Source organism: Arachis hypogaea, chromosome 16, assembly GCF_003086295.3.
Source record: "Arachis hypogaea cultivar Tifrunner chromosome 16, arahy.Tifrunner.gnm2.J5K5, whole genome shotgun sequence".
Taxonomy (NCBI): domain Eukaryota; kingdom Viridiplantae; phylum Streptophyta; class Magnoliopsida; order Fabales; family Fabaceae; genus Arachis; species Arachis hypogaea.
The window spans coordinates 98,984,646-98,990,624 of record NC_092051.1 but is presented as its reverse complement, the minus strand read 5'-3'; the positions used below and the strand labels follow the sequence as shown (position 1 = coordinate 98,990,624).

General features: G+C 33.8%; 1 long non-coding RNA gene across 2 annotated transcripts; it reads left to right on the top strand.

The window, feature by feature from the left end:
• Positions 1-1,075: 1,075 nt before the first annotated feature.
• On the top strand, positions 1,076-5,392 carry LOC112754532 (uncharacterized). 2 transcript variants are annotated; one of them, XR_011874383.1, is made up of 11 exons: positions 1,078-1,405; positions 1,525-1,593; positions 2,514-2,763; positions 2,936-2,986; positions 3,303-3,496; positions 3,613-3,702; positions 3,781-3,873; positions 4,020-4,171; positions 4,284-4,378; positions 4,680-4,731; positions 4,834-5,392. It is a non-coding gene; the product is annotated as an uncharacterized lncRNA (long non-coding RNA). The 2 variants fall into 2 exon arrangements; XR_003178592.3 differs by lacking the exon at positions 4,680-4,731 and having other exon boundaries at positions 1,076-1,405.
• Positions 5,393-5,979: the final 587 nt, after the last annotated feature.

The window sequence follows — 5,979 nt, the reverse complement described above, 5'->3', positions numbered from 1 at the left end:
AAGACAGAAGAGGTGTAACAAGCTGACCACTCAATTGAAACCTCAAAGATTTTGCAACCAAAGCCTCCCTTTCCAATCAATAAACCTCCTAACATCAACCCTAAGTTTGGTGCTGGGTGTGCATCAAACAAGGAGGAGGCTCCAAAGAAGAAAGTGCCTAGAGGGTATAGGAACAAGAAAATTTTTACTGAAGACTTTTCACCCGGAGACAAAGTAGTGCTATCTCACCCCTCACTGTTGCCATACACAGTGAGTAGAGTTCTTTTCTATGAGCATCTTGAGCTTACATATGAAGATATAGGAAGTAAATTCAAGGTGAGAGGGGAAGATGTGAAGCACTATCAACCTCAACCTTAGCAAGGAACAACCGTCAAGCTAGTGACGTTAAAGAAGCGCTTGTTGAGAGGGAACCCAATGCTTAGTATCCTTTGAATTTGTTTTATTTCTTTACTTATTTTTTAGTTATTATCTTGCGTTATAACATGCATGAATATTCACAAGGGTTTGGTGCAAGAAATTGGTGTGTTGATACATGATCACATTTAAGTTTGGTGTTGAGGTGGATGCTGGCAACCTGGCCTCTTCACCTTAAAAAGAGAATAACTTGTGCTACAAAACTCCAAATGAGGTGATTCTAGTGCCATTAGAAAGATAACTTCTAGAGATTTTCAACGAAATATAATAGTCTATAGTGAATACTGAATCTGAGAGTGCAAATCATCATTCTAAGCCAAGTAGTAAAAGGAAAAAAATTGCTGGCGTACAACGTGGAGCTTATCACATAGTACATGAGGTTTTGGCAGCCTGACCTCTTCACCTTCAAAAGAGCATAACTTGAGCTAAATATATCCAAATGACTTGGTTTCAACGGCTTTAGAAAGCTAATTTTAAGAGATTTCAAAAGATATATAATAATCCATAATTGACATGAGTCACTACAAGATTTCTGCTTGTTTATAGGAATTTTTTTGTGGAAGTTTTGGAAAACCTCCATAACATATTTTATTTATAGCAAAATATAAAACCCCCATTAATTAAAACTAGTTTAAATTTCTAAGCCCAATTTTTTAAACCAATAGCCAGTCCCTAACCTACTCTGATTAAACCCAAACAAATTTAACTCCAAACAAAAACTTGACCAAAAAAATTGGAAGAGGAAGATGAGTGAGAATGAAACCCTAGCAGATCTATTCGCCACCGCAGTATTCATCTCTTTGCTATTGCCACCATCAAGCTCGCTGTAGCGTCTGAGATCAGAGGGAGAGTAACCAGCGATGCCCGTGACACTATCCTTGCCAAGGTCCAGGAGCAGGTTTCCATCCTCAACTCCACTTTCTCATAGAAGGAGTCAGATCAAGCCGCTGCCAAGTGCGCCACTCACACGCTCCCCAATCTTGCCAAAACGGTAAATCATCCATTCCTCTTCCTCGATCTCCTAGCGTGTTGCTCCCTTCATTTTAGTTTTTGGCAAATTCGGTCGTGCATGTCTCTTGGTGTAAATCCTTCGGTGGTTGTGTCTTGCAGAGGAAGTGGTGAATGTGATTATCGAAGGCAGAGCTATTCCTTCGGCGCGTCTCCTAAGATCACGACACAGTAACTTTTGAGATCTCCTTCTGCGTTCTTTTGTGCATTCCTATGGAAGCTTATTTTTTGTTAATTTTGTGATTTCCTCTACATTAATTAAGTTTAATTGATTACTTCTCTAATTTCTGATTTGGCTTGTTACTTTTGCGATTATTTAGTAACTTGATGGCGATACAATTAGTGTTGATATTTTTGCTTATCCTAGTTTGATTCTGATTTTTATGTTGAAATATACATATGGATAAGCAGAATGAGATCCTTATGGAAGCCTATAGATCAATGCTCCATGAATGGCAAAAACTTCAAGTTCTTTGCTTGGCACTACCCCTGAATTTTCCTGTCTCTAATTTAATTTGTGCTTTTTTACTATTTTAGCTATTCTCTTTGAAATAGAAATTACATTCTTCATTTAGATAGTCCTAATTTGATGTATTTTTCAGTAACAAATAACAAATGTGATGTTTGTAAGAGAGAAAGTACTTTCTGGTATCTATTGGGATTGTGATACTAATTTCTGGTGGCATGTATCAATGAATTTTCGAATAATGATTTATTTTTCTGTGTGACATGTTTTTATTAATTCATCAACACTAATTCATCATTAAATTATAGAGTTCTAATTAATATGTCAAAGAAGAAATGCTTATGCATAAGCTCTATGATATTATGTCAGCTCATGGTCTAACTAAAAAGGTATCTTGATCATTCATCTCATCTCTTCTATAAGAATTCCATTCTGCTTATCCTCTCCCCTGAAGAATGCAAGGTTGAAAGATAAGTTAGAGGAGTTTTTTCAACTGTCAATACGAGCTCTTTGTTATTCACTGCTCTAATCATGTTAATACTCTATCTTAAGGACCATCAATTGCTTGTTGGTTGTTACTTCTTTTACAATATTTACCTTATTGTATTTATGAATCATCAAACAGCTGGAGTAGAGGTACAAGCATTGGGTGTCATAGTGATGATAACAAACGCTACCTCAAACAATGGCACTTTGCAGTCAGGATTCCACTTTCCATTACTCCTCTCTTTTATTGAATTTTATTTAATACTATTGCTGGCAATTTTGGTTCATCAAAGGTGGTGTGCTATTTAAATAATTATGGCAAGGATTTCAATGGTGGACTCTTTCGTTTCTAGAATGGCCAGTCAATGTCAATTATGCCAATGGCTGAAGTGAGTTTATACTCTTTCACTACTACCACTTGTGTTTTTCTTTTCTAGTCAAATGGTTTCTACTGCTATATAAGGAGAGTAATTTCTCAAAATTTCATTATTGAAATGATTCAATGTAAGAGAAAATGTTTTACTTTTTAATTTATTTTATCCTTTTTTTATCTTTTAACAGGATATTCTGATGTATACTGCTGACCAGCGTAACATTCAATTTGTTGATGAGGTTTATTCAATTGTGATCCTTTCTTGCATGCCCTTACTTACTTGGCCTTGTACATAATCAGCTATTTTATTTCGATTTAAATCTCCTTCTCCCGGACTCTGCGTCCTTAGTAGAAAAGGGATAGAAGAGAAAACAAGATGGTAGCTGTATTTTATTGAAATTCTAGGCTTCTTAATCTATTATTTGTTTCTTTCTAGTTGATTAAGTCATATTAACTATGACACAATGTTAAAATATTCAATGAATTAATTATGTTGTGATCATGAATTCATAATAATAACACTTTTTGTTTTTTTTCTTCCTTATCCTTGTAAAGCATCTACCAGTGGTAAATATGAAACTTTAGGATCCACAGCTGCTAGTGCTTCTGGCCTTCTGGCAATTATGGTGGCAAAATCGATGGAATTCTCTTATCAAGAACTAGCCAAGGCTACAAATAACTTCAGCTCTGATAACAAAATTGGTCAGGGTAGATTCTGAGCTGTCTATTTTGCAGAATTGAGAGGCCATGTAAGAACAAGCCAATTATATCTTTAATAATGTTATATAACCTTCCAAAATTAAAAGGAAAAATAAATTATCTTTAACCATTTAGTTCTTTATCTGCATAATTTTATTCTATGCAGAAAGCAACAATTAAGAAGATGGATGTTCAAGCATCAACAGAGTTTCTTTCAGAGTTGAAGGTCTTAAAACATGTTCATCACTTGAATTTGGTAACTACTTTCTTCTACACCAAAAGGTCGAGTTTCTATGGCATTCAGTGAATCTCAACTTAACTCTGAACAATTTAGGTGCATTTGATTGGATATTGCGTCGAAGGATCTCTCTCCTTGTGTATGAATACATTGAAAATGAAAACTTAGGCCAATATTTGCATGGTACAGGTGAGATCACATTCATATTTTCATGTTATAACATATTACATTATCTACCAAATTAAGCATGTTTATGATCTTATGCTCTTAAATACCAAATTCAACATTTAATCTTTGTTATCATACTAGTGACAATGTTGGTAACATGATTCCAGGGAGAGAACCTTTGGCATGGTCAACAAGGGTGCAAATTGCTCTGGATTCAGCAAGAGGAATTGAATATATACATGAACACACTGTTCCTGTTTATATCCACCGTGATGTGAAACCTGCTAACATATTAATATATAAAGACTTCCGTGAAAAGGTTAGTTTATTGTAATATTCCTGGCAATAATAATTATTTTGTAATTTTTGTTTTCTTTTTTCTGATAAGACTAATATTAAAACTGTCTAATAAGGTTTTGGAAATTTACCAGGTTGCAAATTTTGGGCTAACTAAACTTTGGGAAGTTGGAAGCTCTTTATCACTTCATACTCGTCTTGTGAGAACATTTGGATACATGCCTCCAGTGTAAGAACTTAGTTGTTACTTGTCTTAGAACATAACAGTAAATATTAGAAAATATAAAATAAGTCAACGAAAGTTGTGATTGATACAATTTATAGATTCTGAATGGCTAAGAACTTGGTTTGACATGAATGAATTTATAGATTCTTGGGTTGGGCATAATGTCAAATGCGAGTGTTATCTCTACTTTAGTGACATCTTTTTTCCATTCTTGATTCAAAATGATATTTTCTTTGATTTTGGTCATCTCTACTTTGTATATTAATGATATTTTGCACCCAATTTAATGTTATCTCTACTTTAGTGGATCAGAATGCTTCAACCAGCTAAAGGTTGTTACGGCCGTAGCACCAACAGTAAATTTTACTCTCATCATTATGATCTTGTGTTATCAGAATGTGAACTTCATATTATGTTTCTATGCAGATTGAATTTTAACAAATTGCTAAATTATGCAGATACTTCTGGCAATCAAATCAGAAGAAAACAAGCTACAAGAAGTCATGGTTGGATTAGCAGCAAATGTTTTCACATTCATGTCCTCTCAGGAATCAAGCTCTGTATTTTAAGAAGCTGGAATCACTGAAGTTGAACTGGCAAGTATACTAGTACATATTCTCAAGAAGCACAAGTATCCGGCAACAAAGATGCTGAGGATAAGGAGGTTTGCCATAGAGTTTGCGATTTGAATGATGAAAGACAAAGCAGAAAACATAGATACCTTCAAGCATATGGGAATGGAGAAGGTGCTGGAAGGTGTATTAGAAACCACATCAGAGCTTGAAAGGTTCAATGTTTTCTTTGGTACTGTTGGATTGAACAGGCACAATCTAACAATTCACTCACTGGTTGAGACAGCCTTTAAGTTGCTAGAAAAAAGGTAAAGTAATACATCACTTTTGAACCATATTGTAAAATCAATAATCCATGTTAACCTTGAGCAAAAATTGTAAATTTGTAACACTGTACACTGTTGTTTTTTTTGTATAAATGTGTATTATCCCACATTAATTTTGATTTTGGTTTTTGGTTCTGATGGTTATTTATTTATTTTTTCCTTTAGATTTTGATTCTTCAGTCGAAGAATTAGTGCTTTATTGATTTGTATCAATAAGGACCAATTATTAATGAAAGTCCAGGAGGAACACTTTTCAACGCTATACTCCATGGTATTTATATTTATTAAATTTTGATATTAAAAAATAAAATTTTAATTTGAGAGTATATAAATGAGATGAGATTAATGAATGATTTAAAATTAAAAAGAAATAAATAATCATAGGATTTGTAAAAGTTTAAAAATCTCACAAAATAGTTAATTTTTATTAAATTAAAAAATCAATTTGTGGGGTTTTAACTGCTACAAAAGTGATTTAAAACCCCCACAAAAGTCTAATATAAAATCCCCACTGAATAGATTGTGGAGGTTTTTAAAAACCTCCACAAAAGATCTCGTGGCACCTCAAATTTTGGGAGTTTTAGAAATTTCCATAAACCATTTGGTGGAGGTTATAAACTTCCATAAATAAGAGAAAAAACTGTCACAAATAAACAAAAACCTTGTAGTGAGTGTCACACAACTTTTTCATGCACCAAAGGACGCC